The following is a 22574-nucleotide window of genomic DNA, read 5'->3' on the forward strand; positions in this document are numbered from 1 at the left end:
CAGCAGGCGTACCTTAGGGAGAGAGAGAGAGAAAAGCGGTGTAAACGCAGCAGTGGAACAGCCGCAGCTCGTTTATCGAGGCGGCTCTATCAGCGCTGGCGCTCCGCTCCGTAGCCCAGGCGCGCGTAGGAGCCGGTGCAACGACGTGGTCGCGCTTTCTCCCCCGACCACCGGACCACCACACCGCCTCCTTCGCTATCACGAGAAAGAAGTAGAAGGGGCCGCCTGTTGTCTCCCCCTCGCTGCACGCCTCGGTGACGTCACGAGCACTCCTCGCGGCGACCCCGATCTTCGAGTCGCCCAGTCGGTCATGAGCGCCCGTGGAGCAACCAGTTTGCCGAAGCATCCCTGAGTGCTCCCCCCTTTCTGCGCTCGCGCCGAGAAACCACTCTTTGGATTACCTTTCCGGAGCGGCTGGCCATCGCTTCTACTCCCGTGTCCAGCGCGAAAGCCAGGTGAGAGCTCATCTACGCGTGTGGACGGCGCCGAGACACGACTTTGTGGTCTCGCGGGTGTCCGTGCGCGAAACCTGCTGTCATGTGACTGCACAGCTGTCGCCGCTTTCTCATTCAGTGTCAGTCGAGGCTATATGACTCGTTAGCATGGTGTCAGCCCAATGAACACGGAGTACAGAGGGTGACAACCGCTCCTCCTTCAAAGTTGGAACCGGATGAAGGTACGGTCACCACCCTGCGGTGATCAGCCGTCGCCGGTGTGCCGCCCGTCGTTGGGCTCAAGCGACGACCTCGTGACTGCGTCGTCCGTGTGTGTACACTTCATGCATGGCCTGCCATTCTTGAATGTACCCTTTCGGCATTTCCTAGTCTTAAAAGCTCTCTGATTAATATTTCAGCAATGATTGCTGCATACGCCGCCGAACTGCAGTGTGGGACGTGGAGCAGACCGACAGTCGCGTCTCCTTTGACGGATAAAAACGAAGCGAGCGTGCGCTAATGATCACAGCACCACTTTCGCCGAGTGACAGGTGATCGCGAATTTGGCTTGGCCACTGTCATCGAGGTGAAGTTCTTTTAGCATACAGCATGGGCCGAGGATTGCTCCTCACACGCCGATTTTCGCTAGTACGGGCCGAACGAGACCAACGTATATGCCATCATTGTCCTTTTCAGTCATTAAGTCGCACAGCCCTGTCACCTTTAACTAACCAAATAAATAAACCTCGTCATATTGCACTACTTTCGGTATGTATAAGTAAGGGTTATTATGTAGCACTATGGCCACAACGACAGAGTGACCACGTCAATACGCATCTGTAAACGGTGACATGAATGTCAGTTTTCCGGCCGCATACGCAAAGCGCCGTCGAGGCGGAGCCATTGCCGGCATTTACTACAATGCTAATTTCGTGCGCAGCTACCCGTACCCCTCCGCCCGCGCTCCTTCGTCGTTTCCCAAAGTTCAGGAACCGCTTTATGGCACACGACGCCAAAGAAAATAAAGCTTTTATATTTTGTTAGCTAACAACGAGTGACAAGAGATTATACACTTACCGCTCGTACGCCTTGGACGTCAGAAATAAATTGAAGTTTGATAAGTACACATTAAAATACATTATCCATTGTACTGTGCACACGCAGAACCTATCAACAGTCTGTTCAACTTATTTTCTTTTTTTTTTATACTAAGGGTCGACAGTTACTGTTAAGTTTGGGCCCGCTATACATAACACCACGTATTGCGAATTGATTTAACTTACAATTCCCTGTAAGCGTGGCAAATATGCAACGACCGGCGCTACACAGCCACCATAGCTACCATACAAAGCGCACACGAAATCTTCGCACCAGCGGAAATTCAGCGCCCGTATTTACAGAAAACTTATCTTGCTTAAGAACGCTTTGTTATTCGCCGGCACCCATCGCCTTATGAAAGTGATCGAACAGATAACGACGCGATCGCGGCAGTGATGGCCAATCGCGGACGGCTATGGTGCAAGAGAAGTTGCGTGAATATGGGCCCTCAATTTAGCTTATCTCGAGGAAGGAATGCAACTGTTGTGTGTGCTTCTAGTTGGGGAAACATCCTTATTGCGAGGTCGTGTACTACAATATAGTCTTTGCCTCCTTTTTGCTGGGGACGCGATTTTCATTCCGACAGCCAGAAGTTACCGAATTAACCGTCTCCCTAAGCACGGAGCAGAGAATAACTGTGGCTTTTTTGCTTGTTGAAACAGAGAATTCAGCACGTATATTGAATTGAATAAAATGCAATCAGAGCATGCAGTCAAGTTGACTCGATAAAGGCACGCGCGTTCAGCTATAATCGATAGCTAGAAGGCAGTGCGTCAATTCCCGAACATTAATTCTAACATTCAAACGCATGCGTCAAATATTTTATTTGTTAACAACGAGTCATTCCCACAGGGTGAACTAACATTTTGTTTGGATTGCTGACGTCGACTCTGAGACTCAATCCTCAGCCGTCAGCGCACGTGGAATGTCGGGAGCTTTTTGCCTCTGTCGGCAAGCTTCGCATACCGCAGTATAGCAAAGCGAGAGCGCAAGTGAAAGGCGGAACAACAAGCGTAATGAATAGCTGTTCGTAAACTGGGAGAGGAACATTCAAGTAAAACGATAGCAATTTCGCTGGCATTTATACTCTAAGAAGCATTAGGTGCGTATGCTGTTCGCCTCATTTCATTAATGAAGAAATTTTGTTCAGTATGACAACGGCATCACGGCTTCGCCAGCTTCGTCAAGCTGAAGCATCCATCGAGATATGTACCGATTCTTTCTAGGCTTTACTTCCCTTTTAACCTGCCCTACTTGCATTTAGCTAAAAGATAGGCATCTAGAAAGAGCAAACTGGTACGTGTAAGTGAAATGTTGACAGCGTAAGGAAGGAAGGAAGGAAGAAGTGGAGAAGGAAAGGCAGGGAGGTTAACCAGTTTAGCTCAACCGGTTTGCTACCCTACGCATGGGAGTGGGATGGGGGGGGGGACATGAAAGATGGGTAGGAGAGGGAGAGACAGCACATATTTATACGCAAAGTATACTTGGCGAATAAATGCCAGGAGACACAATTATTTCGATGCAAAGAATAATGCAGTACCAATATGAGCAAAGTGACTGTCGAGCTTGAAACCCAGCAGAGAAACTTCATTACAGCCGACGCGTGTCAGTTTGCTATTTCAAGGCGCGGCGATTGTGAAACATATAGCGTAACATGCTGCATAAAAAGAAAATATTGCTTTATAAGAGCGCCAGATGAGGAGATAAAGCAACCAACGCCAAATGCAAACATGTATAGTGGTTCCCTCCTGAAATGAAATAGTACGTGTTAGCAAGGTCTCGCTTTTCGACCCTTACGACATGCGCTGAGTGGCATTCGAAGGATTCGTTGTCTAAGCGTTGCGTAACCACGTAGATGGCAACTCAACGCGCTCAGTCGATTTGGCTTCAATATACGTGCCGTCGCTGTCCTTTGTTTCAACATATTTATTTTTATTTGTAACCGTGGAGTCCGTCCTGTCGTGGCAGCAAATATCCCTTACTCGAGACGACAAAAGGCTCAAAACCAGGCCGGCCGACAAAGAATCCTTCGTCGCGGTATAGACGTTTACGCATGGCAAATGAGTGCTCGCTTCTAGACTTGTATGCGACCCTTGTCACGATCTGCGCGCAGTCGGAGGGGGAGACAGTTTGCTCGGCAAGTCAAACCGTAAAAATGCACGCGCCGGAACGGTGCTCGTATATATATGCAACAGAGCTCGCTCGCACGCGACCGCATTCTCTGACGCGAAGGACAAGGCTCGACCGACCGACTCCCCGAGGAAAGAAAAAGAAGCGACATACGGTCGAAATAAAGAAACAAAAGAACGAAAAAGGAAAGAATTCCGAGGAGTGCGCGATCCAGAGGCTCCACGGCTGTCGCATTCTCCTCGTTATGCGCAAGGACGCATATATCTTTAGACCGAGGCGACAAACACAGCGCGTCAGAGTCCAGTAAAGGAGAAGCGCGATTATTCGCGCCCACAGCTATAAGCGTGCCGTGTTCGACGACGCTGACATCCGGGACTACACGGCTGCCTCGGCGGCTTCGAGAACGACACGAGGAAAAGCGAAGCTAACGGTGTCGCATGCCGCGGGGCAGTTCGGGTTAGCGGATCAACCAGTTCACCTTGAAGGGTAGTCGTGGCTAGCCAAGAAGGGACACTGCACAGCTGGACTGTTCGCTACAGAGTGCGCATAGAAAGCAGGCTGCTCGAGAGAAGAAATAAAGAAGGCCTTTCACGTTGAGTCTCTTGAGAGGCGAGAGGCACTGTGCACACGAGAGGCTGCAGCCATCCGGCAGGTACGAGACGACATTCCAAGAGGGACGCGTAATCCGGCGTCTGTGATTTTCGCCGGCTGCGCTGATTCGGGGGAGAGGGGGTGAACGTCGCCACAAAGGCGCTGAACCAGAGCGAACGAGGCCGTTGCTGCGGCGTGCTCGGTGCGACGGTGATGACCCCATATACGATGATGCACTCTATACAGTACGTGGGCATGGTGGTGGTGGTGTTGCTTGACTGTGCCCTTTGCGTTTACTTTCGCACTGGGGCCAGCACCGTGTCAAGCCACACATGCGTGCCCTTCCCTTCGCGTTTCCCCGTGGTTACTTGCGTATTCGCAACATGTGTACCTACTTGTGCGCCCGGAACCTGCGTGGTGCAGGGTGTTTGCCTTTCTTTGCATTCCGGGGCTGTTTCGCAATGACGGTAGCCGCGACCCTGCCATTTATAGTGCCCAGGTGGCAATGTTGAGGTAATTTTACACACCTTTATTCCCTTCACCCTCATTCCGCCACTCACGTTCTTCCCTGCAACTATAACTGCTACGCGCGCCTCGCGCAAGATCACTGACTACTCCACTTAATCTCTGAATGACTAAAGTCACTTGGAAAGGCTACGTCTGACTCCGTTTTTTTGCGTCTTATACGGTCTGATGTGTTGTGGGAAAAGACGGCGCTGGAGAAATAGCGATAGAACGGTGTGGAAATATAACCCGCATATAACGCATGTGATAAAGCGTACATATACTTAAATATACACGGAACCTTACGGTGGCGGCAAAAATTTGCTTGTGGTGTCCCCATATAATTGCTATCACAATAATAACAGCTCTAGATTTAACCATCTACGCTCATGTACTGTAGACACACTGAAGACGGCATGGGAGACTAGACCAAAGGTGACTGGTAGCGAGTCGCTGTGCTGAAAGTAAGGCCACTCTGTCGATCGGCGCATTCACTTTATTATTCTGGAGAATGTTATCCGTCTGTGAAATGCGTGACCCTCCAATACATCGCAAAAGCAGGCCCGCACCGCGTGCGTATTACGGATGGCTCAAGTAAACATCGAACTATTATCGAGCTCTTGTGGGCTTCATGTATAATATCATCATCATCATCATCATCATCATCATCATCATCATCATCATCATCAGCCTAGTTACGCCCACTGCAGGGCAAAGGCCTCTCCCATACTCCTCCAACTACCTCGGTCATGTACCAATTGTGGCCATGTTGTCCCTGCAAACTTCTTAATCTCATCCGCCCACCTAACTTTCTGCCGTCCCCTGCTACGCTTCCCTTCCCTTGCAATCCAGTCCGTAACCCTTAATGACCATCGGTTATCTTCCCTCCTCATTACATGTCCTGCCCATGCCCATTTCTTTTTCTTGATTTCAACTAAGATGTCATTAACTCGCGTTTGTTCCCTCACCCAATCTGCTCTTTTCTTATCCCTTAACGTTACACCTATCATTATTCTTTCCATAGCTCGTTGCGTCGTCCTCAGTTTAAGTAGAACCCTTTTCGTAAGCCTCCAGGTTTCTGCCCCGTACGTGAGTACTGGTAAGACACAGCTGTTTTACACTTTTCTCTTGAGGGATAATGGCAACCTGCTGTTCATGATCTGAGAATGCCTGCGAAACGCACCCCAGCCCATTCTTGTTCTTCTGATTATTTCAGTCTCATGATCCGGATCCGCAGTCTCTACTTGTCTTAAGTAGATGTATTCCCTTACTGCTTCCAGTGCCTCGCTGCCTATCGTATAAACTGCTGTTCTCTTCCGAGACTGTTAAACATTACTTTAGGTTTCTGCAGATTAATTTTTAGACCCACCCTTCGGCATTGCCTTTCCAGGTCAGTGAGCATGCATTGCAATTGGTCCCCTGAATTACTAAGCAAGGCAATATCATCAGCGAATCGCAAGTTACTAAGGTATTTTCCATTAACTCTTATCCCCAATTCTTCCCAATCCAGGTCTCTGAATACCTCCTGTAAACACGCTGTGAATAGCATTCGAGAGATCGTATCTCCCTGCCTGACGCCTTTATTTATTGGGATTTTGTTGCTTTCTTTATGAAGGACTACGGTGGCTGTGGAGCCGCTATAGATATCTTTCAGTATTTTTACATACGGCTTGTCTACACCCTGATTCCGTAATGCCTCCATGACTGCTGAGGTTTCGACTGAATCAAACGCTTTCTCGTAATCAGTGAAAGCTATATATAAGGGTTGGTTATATTCCGCACATTTCTCTATCACCTGACTGATAGTGTGAATATGGTCTATTGTTGAGTAGCCTTTACGGAATCCTGCCTGGTCCTTTGGTTGACGGAAGTCTAAGGTGTTCCTGATTCTATTTGCAATTACCGTAGTAAATACTTTGTAGGAAACGGACAGTAAGCTGATCGGTCAAATAATTTTTCAAGTCTTTGGCGTGTGTATAATATAGCGGCCTTCAAATAACTTTCAATATAAGATCTGCATATTTTTTTTTAGGCGCAAGCAAATCTTCTCTATCCGAGCGCGGCATAAAGGAAAGCAACTTTCCCTTCGCCGTAGAGTGCGGCATGGCAACCATTCCTGCTTCATCGCGCTTATGCCTTTCTCATAAGCCACACTGCTGTCGATACCAATAAGTATATCAGGTTATCGACACAAAGCATGACGTAAAAGAAAAGACGTCTTATCAGAGCGATTCACGTGCTTTCCACCATTTCTATTCAGAATTCAGAACTCAATGACCGTATTGACCATAGAACAAAAAAGAAAGATAGTCAGAATTCAGATTGCTACACACTTCAGTGCACCCTTCTCTCCGCTTCTCTGTGCCCTGCAGAAGAAGCATATGAGCCCCTCCCCCTATGATTTTCCTTCGTTAATGTTTACTCACAGCGAGGCTCTTGCACTCCAGAGACCCGTCGACACGTTGTTTCCGACCCTATACTGGAAGTAATCTGTTTTCAGAAGACCAAAGAAAACGCGTATACATGTATACAGAACGTGCGTGTGGTTAGAATACTGCAGTGGTCACGGGTTTTCATTAGGAAGCAAACGTCCTCTCAGGGTTCGGCTCAAACCTTCCGGAGTCGGCAACTGCTTCCGTTGCAATCGAATAGGAATACATTGTAACATGGATTTGAATTTTTTGTCCGACGCCAACCGGGTTGCGAATTTCAGGAATCTCGTTTTTCAAGTAAAGACCGCAAGGAAAAAGGCCTGAAACATGTATGGCAAGTTCTGTTGCTGATACTATAGTGCGTGTCATCGCGAACCCTATAAGTCCGTTCGCTATATACCACATGGGGTCGAATTGTTTGATCATCTAAGCTGTTGGATTAACGGCTAGGATATCATTATTTGATATCATTAGTTGAAGTTCTAAATATAGACCTCTTATTGAACGAATAGCACGAAGAGTGTAGCTCACAAAGCGATGTGGATTTCGCGAATATCCTTGAACTTGCGGGCACTTACGCCGTCAAGGAAGAGCCACAGCTGCTGCATTACGATGTAGCACTGCTCTGGCTGCGACCTTCGTCTCGCGTCAACTCGATTGCAATATTCGCCTTCCTTCTTGACAACGTCACGACTAACACACTGCGGTCAGCAGACGTGAGAGATCATAACCAACCACACGGCTATATGCTTCCTCGCGCTTCCTCGTAGCGACACATCATGGCTTTCGCGACCATTTCAGCCGCGGCTTCTCGTTTTCTCCCCGTCCTTCTTCCCCACTGCGAGCCCCCCACGCATTCCTACACTTCAGTTCTCTCTTCCTTTCAATCTGCGCGTCTCTCCTGGCACTTTCCCAGCCGGAGGCACGCGGGCGCATCGGCTGCTTGCGCATCGCGGCAAATGACATGGGCGACAATAGAAGAAAAGTCCGTTCGTTCTCCGCGGGCGTGTAATAACACATGGCGCGGCGCGTTTTGCGGGGGTGCACCGCGTTGCCACGCAAGGAAGGCGGCTTCCAGCGTGAGCGAAGTGTGTGGAGTGCATCCGACTCGGCCTCGTGACGGTGGCGGCGGGGGCGAACAAGCGCCGCACGCTGCCTGCACTGCTCGCGAAGAGTCTCCGAGGCCTCGCCTCGCGTACACGATGCCGTGGGACGAGGCCCCGGCCGCCCGCGCTCGGTGGCTTCATCGCAGCATTCAGCCAGGCGTGCTACGTGGGCCCATTGCGTTTGTCTCAGTGAGTATACACACATATATAAGGAGACGGCGACTGGAACTTACTGCGCAAGCCTGGTTGTTGCGCGCGCCACGAAGCATTTGCCTGCCGCCGAGGCAGCTTAGCGGTCTTCCGTATGCGCCGTGAGGGGTAGGCCTTCGCGGATTGCTTGCCGCGTAGCTTCCTTTTTGACCCGGCAGACCGATAGCTTTGCAAGTGTCCTTGACACTTGCAGTAGGTTGATTAGGCTTTGTTACGGAGGACTGGTTCAGCGATTCTGAAGCTGCGCAGTGCTTAACTCGCTGGCTGCCGTTTCCTCAGTCGACTAATAGTCCTGCGGGTGACTGTGTGTAAAGGTTTAGCAATTTAAGCATGACTTTTCGTTTTTTTTTTTTTGCGTTCGAAGGTCTTGTTTACAATAAGATACAATTGTTAAGTTGGCTAATAATTCTTGAGGACTAGCCAGAGGCGTGAGCGGTTATATATGATCGATCGTCCGAGACACCATTAACGCCTGAGTAGACCTAGGTGCATAGGTAGCATATGGCAGCTGTGACGACACCGGAAGCGTACAAGAAGGAGATAATGAGAAATAAAGGACACGTGAGAAGATAGAGAGAAAGAAAGTATGACCCATTTCAAAGACTAGGCTTTAATATAGCCGGCGCGAAACTACAGCTCTACGCGTGCTGTATTTTTGGCGACCTGAGTCGATTGGTCCACGGCGTTTACGTGAAAAAGAAAGCGAAAACCAGAAGTATATAAAGCACACTCCAGTGGTCACCCGCAATCGAACGTGTAAGGAGTCACCGGAAAACCTTTGTCTCGCAGAGCGCCGTTTCCGAAGCACCTCTCGAAGGGCCTCTTTCAATGGGCTGATAGCGTTGCCGGAAGTGCCGGCGGAACGGGCCTTATGCCATTGCGGGAACCAGTCTTTTTTTTTTTCTCCATCCGGAACAGCCGTTACTTCCCGACACTTTGAAACGCCTCGCGAGCAGCGGCACCGTATAGTCACAGCGCTTTAAGCTGCGTCGATGCTGCAGCGCTGCTTCGAGAAAGGAGGAGGAGGGGGAGGGGGGTGGGGTAAAAGGGGTCGCCCAGATTCGTCATTGTGTTGCGCCAGGCGGTGTACCGGAGGTACGGTGTCTTTCTCGCACCGATGTGTATAGGATCGCGTGTATGTGGACGTAGAAAGACAATTAATCCTCACTTGCACTCAATTATTAGAAAGCAAGAAAAGAAAGAGAAAGGCTCCGAGATTGCTTTTTTTGGTGACTCGTACCGGATGTCACAACAAGAAAAACGGGATCGCCGAACTTGCAGTTGCTCGCACAACGTGTGTTGCTGCGTAACTAACTGTAGGTGATGAACGTGAGCTTGCAAGCAACGCGGTCATCTTGCTGATTTCCCAGAGGCATTTTAAGAAGCCCCTATTGCGTCAGTTATTCCGTGATGGTTTGCAGAATTTCTTTTTTTCGCCTGGCTTGCTTTCTCTTTTGATAGCTATGCATACTTTTGGTAAACGCTGATTGGTGGATCTTCCACGTGACGTGTTACAACAGCGACATGTGCGAACGCAGGCATTATACACAAGCACAGATAGAAAAAGAAGGACGAAAAAAGCACTGTGTGGGACAGTTTGAAATTGCCAATGCACGGTTGCTTTAAAGCCGTATACAGGGTGTTTCAGCGAACAAATTCAAACATTTTTAAAGGTTGCCTGTGGCAGATATAATTATAGTTCATGAGCCGGTCTACTCGAAGAGGCAGACACTACTTGCACAAAAAAAAATTGAAATGCAAAATTAACTAATTATCTAATTAACTTTTTAGCTAATTATTTTATGACTCATATTGCAATTTACCAATTCTAGCAGTGGACTTCGCAAAGCGGATCCACTTGGAGCGAATTTTCAGTTTCGAGGTATAAATTCCCGAACATTGCGGAGAAATGCATTGGCGTTCCAGTTACTTCTGTGCTTCAGTGCATGAAGCGACGTTTTCTCAACAAATTAACTGGAACGCAAATGCATTTCTCCGCAAAGTTAGGGAATTTATAACTCGAAACTGGTGTCATCTTGAAAATTCGTTCTAAGTGGATCCGCCTTGCGAACTCCACGGCTAGAATTTGTAAATTGCAATATGGGCCATAATGCAAATAGTTAAAATATAATTAGTCAATTTTTATTAATTAGTCGATTTTGCATCTCACTATTTTGTGCAAGTATTGTCTGCCGCTTCGAGTAGAACTGCTCATGAACTAGAGTTGGGATATCTGCCACAGGCAACATTTAAAGATTTTTGAAAGTGTTCGCTGAAACACCCTGTATTACGTAGATGTCACGCCAATCGAGCAGGCTCGTTGTCGAGGATTGGTTTTTACTGTAGAGAAATACTGTTTGAGTGCTCAGCCTACAAGTGCGAATATGCTTCACCGAAGTTGTTATTGCGAGCCGAGCACACGAGTGCTTAAAACGCAATATTACGTTTATCAGTCGTGCAGCCTTGTTCATAGCGATAAGTTTTGAGTGTCCCGTGATATACGCCGCTGTTCGTCACAAAGAAAGGCCGTTTGAAAGCTCAGCCTACAAGTACTGCTTCGCTTCAACGCTTATTGCAAGCTAAATAAAATTTAATTCTGGAATTTTGCTTGCCAAAGCACAATATGATTGTAAGGCACGCCGTAGTGAGGTACTTCGGATTATTCTCGCCACCTCGGGTTCTTCGTGGACCTAATCCGAGTACGCGAGCGTTATTGCATTTGTTTATTGCAAGCTGATGGCCCATGCGATTTGTGCATGATGTTAAATTTCGAGCTTTATAACCGAGCAGACTGGCTAATAGGAATTGGATTTTAGCGCAGCCGACGATACGCAATGTACTGGATGTTTTTTTTTTTGTTTTTCTTAGCTGCACCAAGTTTTTAAAGATTGCCCGTAGCATACAACGCAATTCCGACCCTGCATGCACTGAATTACTCGTAACGGCGGCCACTACTTCTACGAGAAATCAAAATACTTACCCGAATAATTAACATAAATACACTAACTATATTTTCAATTACTTACCTTACGGCACATATTTTAATTAACTAATTGTAGCCAGTGAGTTTGCAACGTGTATTTTGGAACGAACTCTCAGGACTGCGCTGTTTTCGAGATGCTATTTCCAATGTGTCCGACGAAATGCACTCGCGTTCCAGTTACTTCTGTGCTTCAATGCATAAAACTGCGTTTAGTCAAAAAGAAAGAGAGAGAAAGAAGTAAGTGGAACAACAGTACATTTTGCGGCAAGTTTGATGACGCATATCTCGAAACCGATGTCATCCTCAGAATTCCTTCTAAGGCGATATGCCTTGCATACTCCCTAGCTACGATTCGGAGGTTGAAATATATGTCGTAAATAAATTAAATAAGAAAGCAAATTTGCCTAACTATGTTGATTATTCAATTAAGCATTTTCATTTCTTGCATAAGTAATGGCGGCCTCATCGAGTAATTTAATCCAAGAGTTAGAATACTGCTATCTGCCACAGGTAATTTTTAAAAATTTTATGCAGCTATACGAAAGACACCCTGTATGCTCCTCACTATACATGCTGCTTGTGAATTCAACCTAGAAGTGCTCACATAGCTCACTACAGATATAACTCGGAGCTGAAAGAAGAAGACTCATTGCTTCCAATATCCGAACTAGCGAATTCTAGTCATTACAGGTGAAAGCAATAATACGGACTGATGATCGAGCGCTGTGAGCGTCACAGCGGATAAATGTAATAATAGGTTTGTTATTATTGTTAAAAAAGAGGATAAGAAATAAACGCAGGGCTAAATGAATGTGGGAAACAATGTTTTTCCATGCTATATTTAAGGCGGTAATAACAACATCGAACGAAGAAGTGATCTGCATTAAAATAACACTCACGTTGTAAACGAACTAAAAATATATTAAAATATAATTTTGCACTACATGTGCTGTATACCAATTTATGGAACCACAAGAGTGGCAAGTGTAGGCATGCTTGCGACAAGGTTGTCACGAAGGCGTATGGTTTATTTTACTAGCCAGCCTTACGCGATAGTGCTAAGGTGACTGACTGTCTATAACAGGAAAAAGAAGACAATGCGCGCATTTGTGCTTTACGGAAAATGTGTGTTTCGGCGTGATACGAATAATTACCTATATCTCGCTGTCGTTACTATAATGGGAGGCATTTTCTCTCCTTGGTTCGATGACTTACAGCTTTCATACGCACAAGGGACCATTATTACCATCGACGCTTCTCCTTAACCATTTTTTCCCTTTATCTAGAACTCCTCGCACAAAAAAGCAAGTTTGTTTCGGCGGCAGCTTTGCTCATCGACTTTGACTTACTCATCGATCACGACGGCTTGGGTTAATGCCACGTTGGAATCTGGGACTCTCGCAGGAAACGCATACAATGACGAGCCCTTGATCTTACCGTCTCGTGACTCTGTGGCATCAGCAAGCAAAGCTTTTTTGTTCTCTTTTTTTTAATAACTGAAACTATGTTGATAGAAAGAATAAACCGGTATTGCATGGGGGAGAAGTGCGGTGCAGGCAGGCACTACTTTACAGAAAAGAAAAAAAATGCGACGAGTCCCTCCCATATTGAACAGAGAGAACCAAACGTCTTTGTTAAGGCATTCCCTTTCTTTGAGTACTTTCAAGCGGTACGTGTATACATGTGTGCGCGTGTCCGCGTGTGTGTTTACGTGCATGCATGTGTGCGCGCGGCTGTGTGGTTGTGTGGACGGGGGAAAAGTGAATGGCCCTTTTGCTTCTCGAGCCTTCTGGAAGAAAGTTCCTTTCCAGAAAAAAAAAAAAGCGCGGTGACGGCTCCCTCGTTGATCGCTCTGAAGACGTGTTAGACACGGTGAGCGATTTTTAGCGTCAGAAGTTTAGCGACCCCGCGGGTCTAGTGTGGACTCTACAACGACGACTGACCTTGAAGTTGGCGACATTGCTTCGCGAGGGGAAGTCGAGAGTCCATGCGCGACTGTTTCGCAAGTAAATACTCACCGGATTTTGTTTTTTTTATTTACTTTTTGCGTTTGCTCTCTCGTCTACTCTTTCGTGTGTAAGCCTCGCAGCGCTTTAGCGGTCATTACTCCACAGAAGCAAAAATAGTATGAAGAGTCGAGTGAAAAACGCGGCGATAACAAGTGTTCAGGCGACGGAAGACGGTATACCGGTCGCCTCGTTGGAATGCTGCCATGTTTGGCTTAGCTTTGTTGAGAAACGTCAGGCGAAGGTAAATACGTTGACAAACAACCGCGCGCTTATGAATGCCGTTCCGAAAGAAGAGTTTAAGGAGAGGGGGACACGCCGAACGCACGCGACACTTGGCTTGCACTATAGGGCTGCAGAAGATAGCGCCAACCTTTCCTTTCTCGCAACGAACCACTTCTCTCCCCACTACGCAGCCAGTGTGACGGGAGGGGCGTCGGTTTAGCTGTGGGCACTTTGAGAGTCTGTCGTACTTTTCTGCTGCAAGGTTTTTAACACTGCCGCACTGTCGTATGAAAATGCACTCTGTCGTGCGGCATTCCGCAGCCGCACGCCCTGCTGCATAACGCAAGGCGGAAATACTTATCGTACGGTGGTAGTAAGGCATGACGTAGCCCTGACCTTCTATATGGTCTAACTTTGCACTGTCGGTGTGATAATCACACAGTTTGTTACGGGGTTTCACAAGGTGCTGATTCATAAGTGCCCAGTCAACCAGACCCGCGTCTGCATACGATATCACATGTCTTTGAAGGCCATCAGCGTGACCCCCACTTTCTTCCCGTGCATTCTTGCTTTCTGAAAATAGAAAGGAAATAAAATCAGCATTCCGGGCAAGTTCTTTTTTTTATAACTTTTTTTCGATAATATTTGTATACGTCGACTACATTCGAAATATTGTCCATTCGCACCCTTCTAGTTTTCAAGATGACGATGTTCATGGACGAAAACCAAAATAGACAATAGGAAATTAGCATTAGCGTTGAGTCGGAAAGACGTATAGTTTTTTCTTTCTTTTTTTTTTAACTGCCAGCTGTACCGAGAAGCTATTCGAATAAAGAGAGAGGGGAGAAAAGAAAAATTAGACGGTAAAGGCTGGGAGGTTAACCGAAAGATAAGCTCCTCGTTTGCTAGCATACGCTGGGGGAAGGATAATGGGAGAAAGAAGGATGGAAAGAATCGACGAGAAAGGAAGCGAACGCGCGGAAAATAAATGGAAGGTGTGTTAAAAGCACTGACGTACATATCAACGTCTCTATAAGAGGCCACTCGAACGTAGAAACTTCAATAGCGCCTTGACCGACTTCTGGTGCGACGACCGCATTGGGAAGTCTAGAATGCCACTGAGAATCACCAAGGCTGAACGTTTGGATAGCAGGTGCTGCATTACCAAAGTTTTCCGACGCAAGAGACATGGACAGATGAGAATGGATACTTACAGCCCTGATTATCCTTATTTCCCTTCCCTTTCCCCTGGCCAGAGAGCCATCCTGCGTAAAAAAATTTTACTCGCTCACTTACAGAGCTGAACTAGCAGCTGAATTCCTATCGTGGATGTGCGGCGGGATGCTTCTACAGACTGCATGTTTGTGCTTTGTTCATCATTAGGAAACTTTTGGTCATTTAGGATGCTACAGAAAACTACTTTACAGTAAAAGCTCACAGACTTGGGAGTGCACCGAGTCAATTTTATGGGCAACTTTCAATACGGCTTATATAGGATAAGGGAAAACGAAGTGTCCTATCGAAAATGCTCAGTGCATTGAGACAGAGGCGACAATGATAGGATGCTTGAAAGCCTTTGGAGAGCCACTAGGTGATAAAATTTGGCGAAACTAGATTATTAAGTAGCGATATTTCAATGCTATAGCATTCGTTAAGTAGATAATAGGTCGATTTTATCGGGGGCGGAAACTGGCATGGCCTGCGGGAAAGCGTCGCAAACGTAAATTACCCCCCAGCAACGTGTCGGACACTTGAAATCGGGGTGTACCTCACTTCCACGTCACAAATTGTCAATGGCTGGCAGGAAATCATCAAAAATTGAAGGCAAGTTATGTTGACAACGACTGTGGTGACGTCATCGCTGACACAATTTGGGCGAGAGAACAACTTAAAAAGTTCTTCAGCGGCGATCTTCTCCACTAGTCGGTTATGTTTTTTTGCACGCACAAAGACTGACGATTTCAAAAGAGGAGTTTACCAGCGTAAGCTGACCTACGTTAGTTACACGAGCGCGTTAGCGGTGATTCATTTGAAACCCGTCACGATCCATCGCTGTTGCTGTACTGTCAGGCACAAAAGATAAAAGAATGGCCTCGTCAAATTTTCAATGCCGCTTACAGGGGTTAACAGAGAAAGTTGTTAACCAACTAGCCCAGTTGTCCATTCTGTTACAAGATAAAATTGAGTCATTCTTTTTCCATTTCTTTCTTTTGCGTGCGTATGTGCGAGAGAGAGAGAGAGAGAGAGAGGGGGGGAGGGAGGGAGGGGGGAGCGCGTGTAGAGGAACACGTTGGTTCAGCCTGAATGTGCCTGCAGGCCGTTTATTCCTTTCATTTAATTCCCATAAAATAAAATAAAGAGAATTTTAGCTTATATTATAGTAAGCCAGACCAAGCTCTGCAAGAATCATAGCAGGTCACATCCATTTGAAAAATGATTGAAAACACATTATAAGCTTGTTTGGGGAGAGAGAGCGCGCCTGCCACAAGCTCATTGTTGTAATGTACACTCGTGTATGTCACCGAACTCGCAAAGCTTTCCGTCCGTAAGAGCTGTTCCCTGCTGACCGGCCGCATTCGCTAATAAGTGCAACATCGCGAATGGCTGGCACATGCTTTTACAGACAGTTCTAGCGTAAGAGTTCTTCTTCTTCCTTTTTTTGTGTGAATACGGGCCCCAAAGTGCTAGTTCGCTGCTACTTAACATCCGTTTAACCAAGAAGCTCGCCAACTACAGCTTACAGCGAGATTACACGTACACGCTGCGCACGTCTTCCGCCCTTTCGCTGCCGCCGAGTCAGATCGGTTGTTGCTGCCCGCGACACAGCTTTGCGAACGAGACATCGGCACGGTGCGTGGTGGGCGCACTATAAGCTGGTGTGCACGGCTCCAGCGTTTATAACGAGAGAATGAAGCCTCGTGCGGGTAAGTCACAAAGGACTGCGCCCCCCCCCCCCCCCCCCCCCCGTTCCGAGCAGCCAGGCAAGGCAGCCGGCTGGAAGAAAGACACAACCGGTTCGCCGCGGCGTGCCTTATTTCTCCGCTACAACGTCGCTCTCGCCAGCGCCGTTATCTCGTGCGCTGCGCTCGAGACGTTGTCCCTGTTTCCCGGTTGTTTTTTTCTCCACCCCGCTTGGCCCACATCGGCGCGTAGACGGCTGGATCCCTTCTCCTCCTCCTCCGCTGGGAGAGGACCGGGCCCATGAAGGAGCATTCGGTTAAAGAGGTGTGCGAACGTCGGCTTTTGCTGAAGAATGAAAGGCCGAACGGAACCAGATGGACGCTCACTCCTGGGAGAGTTAGTTGGTCATGTACGGTGTACAGCGGCATCTCGATGATGTAATCGCGAAGGATGGAGCAAGGTCCTGTACTGAATCAGTCCGCATGCAGTCCAATAATTTTTATGCCTTTTCGTCATTGCTCTTGCGGAACTGATTGAAGATTTCCTCCTGGGTCGTATATGAGCCAACCCAGAGAGCCATCCGCACGCTGCATGAAATCTCTTAGCAAGGCAGGTTTAGATTAGCTGACGTAAATGTGTACTTACAATGTGCAGCAAACCGCAATTTTTTTTCAAAGCAAGAAATTTGAGAAAAAAATACTTTTTTTTTTTCGTCACTATAGCTATCAGTAACTTAGGTAAACGATCGTGCTCGATACGGAGAGAGTAACCACAGCTGTACGTTTCACTTTAAAGGGCCACAATATTTCGTTTATATATACTTGTCTCGCGGTATTAGTACTCCGGGAGCTTTCACGGTCGGTGATACTCACTTCCTATTGAATCTTAAATCTACGAATTTGTACGTACTAGATTCCTAGAGTGTCCTTGCTGGTCCCCATACCACCGGTCTTCTTCTCCATTTCCCTCTTAGGGGGCTAGCAGCCCAGATAAGTTTTACTTCCGGTCGATCTCTCTGCCTTTCTTCAAATAAGTTTCCCCTTTCGCTCTACGCAGAACTGTGGGATCCCTACCATTTCGTAAGAGAGAGAGAAAGAGGGAGAGATAAAGGGGCGGGAAGGCAGGGAGGATGAACCAGACGAGCTTCCATCGAGTCGCCACGGCTGGTTCAGTGACAATCTCTGAGCGACGCCGCGTACGTAATGTAGTCGAGGAGTTCTGAATCGTTCGCACTAGGTGGCTTCCGCAGCGTGCACATAAGTCTCGTTGTACGAGATTTTAAGCATTCCGCCGCCATTAAAAAGCGGCAGCCGCAATCAGACATCGAACCTGCAACCTCGTGTCGAGCAGAACGCGAGAGCTGCAGGGGCATTACGAAGGGCCACGGACCGAAACTAAAGCCGCTTGTCGCCACCCCCGGCATTCTACGTGGATCAGAGAGCGGCGCCCGTGCGCGGAATGTAAACTGAAGCCGAGTCAACAGAGCTTCCTCGTGCCGGCAGCGGTCATAACGACTTCTGCCCTGCTCGAGGTTCGCAAAGTAAACTGTCAAGGAGCGGTCGTATATTGCGACGAGCGTGCACTGCTATGTATGACGTCGGTGTGAACATTTTCAGAAACAGGACGCCGGAGAAAGAAGCGACAAAGCGCAGTCCCGTGTGGCGAGACGAATTTGTGTGCGGACAAGAAGCAGTAAAAGAATACGGGACGTAGTAATACACGGAAGACCACCCGCGAAACGGAGAGGGTAGCAGGTTACGTAATGCTTTTGGGTCGGTTCGTTGTCAGCGCATTTTCGGTTGAATCTGGTGTTGTTAAGCGCGAGGCAATAAGAGAAAGAAAGAAAGAAAGAAAGAAAGAAAGAAAGAAAGAAAGAAAGATGAAATGAAAAGCGACATATTCAAGCAGGCGTGAAAGACAAGCCGATCCATCTCGTTGCTCCGCAGAACAAGCACGAAAAAAAATGTACAAAAATCACGTGCACACTTTTGCAGCGAGAAACCATGCCGAATGTAGCAAGAAACGTGCGTGGCTTGACGAACCTGAGCTTTTCTTCGCGTTGGGATACTTCTCTGGAACATTTATTCTCGCTGCGTTCGCCCGTAATCCGCGAATGACAAACGTTAGCACATTTAGCCTGAGTTCACGCGCACGAGAAGAAGAGCGGCACAATCGTCGAACCACTGTGGCCGAGTCGGTTGACTTGCACCTAGCGACCTCCATTTTTTTTATATCCTTTTACAATCCACCGCCTTACCAGACGAACGTTCAACGAACTATTGAATACATTAATACCCTGCAGCAACAGGTCAAGAGATGCATTAGATTCACCCAGCACTTCTTGAACTCGGTTTGCGGAAGTTCAGTGCCAGTTCCATGCTCATGTATAACCAGGCCCTGCATCTGTATACACGAGCTCTGCACTATACCTCTCCCGCTCAGTGCACAGAATAGAACTCGCTCTGCGCAAACCCTGCTGCACTGGGCGAAACGAATTGCGATGTGCAGACAACGACATGCCATATGCTAGTGTAACAAATAGCGAGGCGCAGCACCTCTCGGGCTGTAGTTCAGGAAGTGCAGGCGAACCGAATGGACCCAATAAATGTAACGGATGCCTGCAGGATCGAACTGGACCTGCTGAGACAGGCAGACCGCGAATGCCTGCAGGGTAATATTTACGTGATGTGTTCTATCAGTCGATATCGACGGCTCGATAGACAGCTCAGCGGATAGCGACCATTTAGGCTTGTTTCAGTCTGACGAAGCCGCCAATAAGAGACATGTCCGCGACGACAGCATCGAAGAAACAATGCAGGCTGCGTTGGGCTGTCCAAACAAGATAGCGGCTCTGTACGTACGTTGTGTATATGGTTGCAAACTCGAAGGGAAATTTAGTCGCCTGCGCATAAGAGAACACAGTCAAATTTTCTTATGCTTTTAATGTAAACTACGTTGTGTTTTCCATATGATTGCGCATGCAAAGCGTTAAAATACAGCGACAATATCCGCTTTTTCTAGGTTTTTCTCGTTGACGCACGCAAAATGGCGTCAATCAAGTCCTGGAGTCGTATACACCCAATCGCATGTGTCAGCAAATCATGCATTTGATTTTTTTTTTCTTACCATAAAGTAAGACTAATAAATGAAGCTACGAATGAAGAGCTTGATAACGACCGCTGCACGTAATAGACAGACAGAGGGAGGGAAACAATGGTGCCTCGGCATATGGTCACGTGATGGGAGAGAGAGAGAGCTTGCGTGCTGCGCGTCACGTTTTACGCATCAGTCTTTCCTCTCGGCCCGGATGTGCATGCAGTTGCGTTGTTTTGAGTTTATATACGTACCCCGAGGGTCACTGATCTGTTGTAAATAGGACGGAAGAGGGGACGTGCGGCCTGGAGGAGTAATACAGAGTGTACGGACACAAGAAAACAACGTTGTAGTGCACACGACTATAAAGCGAAGCCAAGGCAGATCATTTTTTTTTAAAGTATAAACCTCATACAAGCCATCTTGAGCGCGACAGCGACGAGCGACGCGACGGAGGTGGCTGTCGCGTTCGATCGCTCGTCGCGTATGCAAGTCGAACCCCACGCGAGCGACGACATTGAGGGACCCGGTGTTGCCGGCACGATGGCAGCAAATAGGCGCCCAAACTGGCGTGACGCGTGCTTTATCAACTTAAGTTGATGTGTTTCACTGTAAACAGCTGCGTAAAATATTTCTGAAGGTCTTGCGAAGGTCTTGCACTTATCCAAGTTTGGTAGATTGCTCGTTCCGTGCGACAATCGGTAGTACTTGACTTATGTACATCCAGTTCCGGCTTCGCGCTATTGACTAGTCGTTCATAGCACTTCCGGGCGACGAATTCTAGGTTCCCAGAACCGAGCGATCGAGCGACAAGAACGAGTGATCTGATCGCGCGACGGCCCTTTTCGTCGCTCAAAGCAGTCGCTTGTAGCCGTCACGCACAAAATCGCTCTCGTGGGGTGCACACGAGCACGCATAAATTCGTTCGCAATTACAATAATTTCTTATCAGGCTAGTCGATGAAACATTGCTACAGAGGCGACATGAGTGAACAGGAACACATTTCCTTAACGTATATAGCGATCATTCGCATATAGTCTGTAGGTTCTAGGTTTCCCCCATCCAGTGGTTGCATGCATTCCTCCATCGAGATATGCGCGTTGTATAGAAATTGAATTTAAAGTATATTGATCGACTGTTTTGTGCGCAAAATTTATCCTACATATATACAATAAATTAGGAGGCTCTAGAGTAAAAATAAAAATTTCATGGCGACCTCCCGTTGCTAGTGTATTAAAATACGTAACTTAATGCAGCAAGTAAGGGGGGTGAAAGCGTGCACAAGTAAAAAGACCGAATACAGCAGGTTGACACAGAAGGTACAGAACTGTGAAGTAAATCACAGCGTTGCTTCAAGTTCACACTGCGTCAACCGTGCGTCCGCAAACATCTCTATACCGATTAAGAAAACAGTATAGGTATACCAGTTTCTTTTTAATGTCTAATAAGCCACAACAGCGCTGCTAGTTGTTTTGAACTGAACGATGGGCACTCCGTAGCAACCCCCCCCCCCCTCCCGCCCCTGCATTTCTTTTATCACTTCTACCTCTCTCTTATGCCTGATAGACCGCACAATTCACTGTGGTGTGTGATCGATCGATCGATCGATCGATCGATCGATCGATCAATCAATCAATCAATCAATCAATCAATCAATCAATCAATCAATCAATCAATCAATCAATCAATCAATCAATCAATCAATCAATCAATCAATCAATCAATCAATCGATTTCTGCATGCGGTGCCTGACTTTTTTTTTGCCAACGTCACAGAGCTTTTCATTTCGCCGTCAAGCAAGACTGAATTATTCTTCATGAAACCCTGTCTCGCAACTCTCACTCAGCAGGTCAAGTCCTGCGGTGGACGCAATAAAGACCAACCGCTCCCCTGCGCCAAATCGTATAAGCGCCGAGTCCGCTCTCAGCCCGATAACGTAACTTTCCCGCGCCATTATGCTCGCATATACGCGTCTCGTGTTCCTTCCTTGCTTTCAATGGGGTCGTCCACCACGATAAACAAAGGGTGCTGCGGCCCTCGAGCCTTTCTCTCGACCGGGGTGGGTCCGAAGGGTCGCCTTAATGCGCCACTCCCGTGTTGCGAAAGGGAGAGGCACAAAGACGCGTCTCTCGCGACGGCCGCACCTGCCCGGGCGCGCACGCATCGTGGCCACGCGGCTGCGGCACTGCATGGACCGTCGGAATGTGGGTGAGCCGAGAGCTAGCGCGGCGCCTGTCAACCATCTCGAAGTTCATTCCCCGTCGCGTGTGCGTTAAACATTCAAACACCCTACAGTGTTTGTAAGAGGGCGCTTGGTTTTTCTTATGCACCCACACTATTAAAGGGTAAGGTCGAGTCGCTGATGGAGACGGATGAAGGTTTCTTGTTTGGTGACTTTTTTGCGGTGAGTGAACACGATGATAGCTGAGGGTGACGACGCGAAAAATGCGTGAAATAAACTTTAACAGCTGTCGCTGTCAAACGCTTTTGTCAGATATTTCAATGTGCATCGGGTAGCTCGAATTAATATAGTTTTCGACTGCGGCTTCACGCATCGCAGGTGTACAGTTCGAGCTCTTTGACGTCAGCAGTGATTGCGTGCATGTGCTCTAGTTATATCTCCCTCTCTATCGCTATTGATTTTCCCACATCCGCCACCCCACCACAGCACAGGGGTGGCAAACTGGTTTTTTATACCGATTGATCCCCCTGCCCTTTTTTATCTTCTAATTATTTTATAGGTGTACCCACACGACATTTCCAAGCTTTTCTCGCATTTAATGAAAGTCCTGGTATTTCGAATCCCAAGGAAATACATTGGCAAACCTCAGGACCTTTAAAGAATCGAATAGATGACTTAT

The 22574-nt window shown here is 47.5% G+C and overlaps 1 protein-coding gene across 1 annotated transcript in view; it reads left to right on the top strand.

Annotated features, from left to right (window-relative positions):
* The first annotated feature begins 328 nt into the window (after window positions 1-328).
* The window catches only part of kkv (hyaluronan synthase-like protein kkv), a 97294-nt gene continuing 75048 nt past the window's right edge, over window positions 329-22574 (top strand). Inside the window, exon 1 of the mRNA XM_050188894.2 lies at window positions 329-455. The gene's annotated coding sequence lies outside the window, so the exon portion shown is untranslated. The remainder of the gene's footprint in view (window positions 456-22574) is intronic.

The sequence above is a fragment of the Dermacentor andersoni genome, chromosome 2 (assembly GCF_023375885.2).
Source record: "Dermacentor andersoni chromosome 2, qqDerAnde1_hic_scaffold, whole genome shotgun sequence".
Lineage (NCBI taxonomy): Eukaryota > Metazoa > Arthropoda > Arachnida > Ixodida > Ixodidae > Dermacentor > Dermacentor andersoni.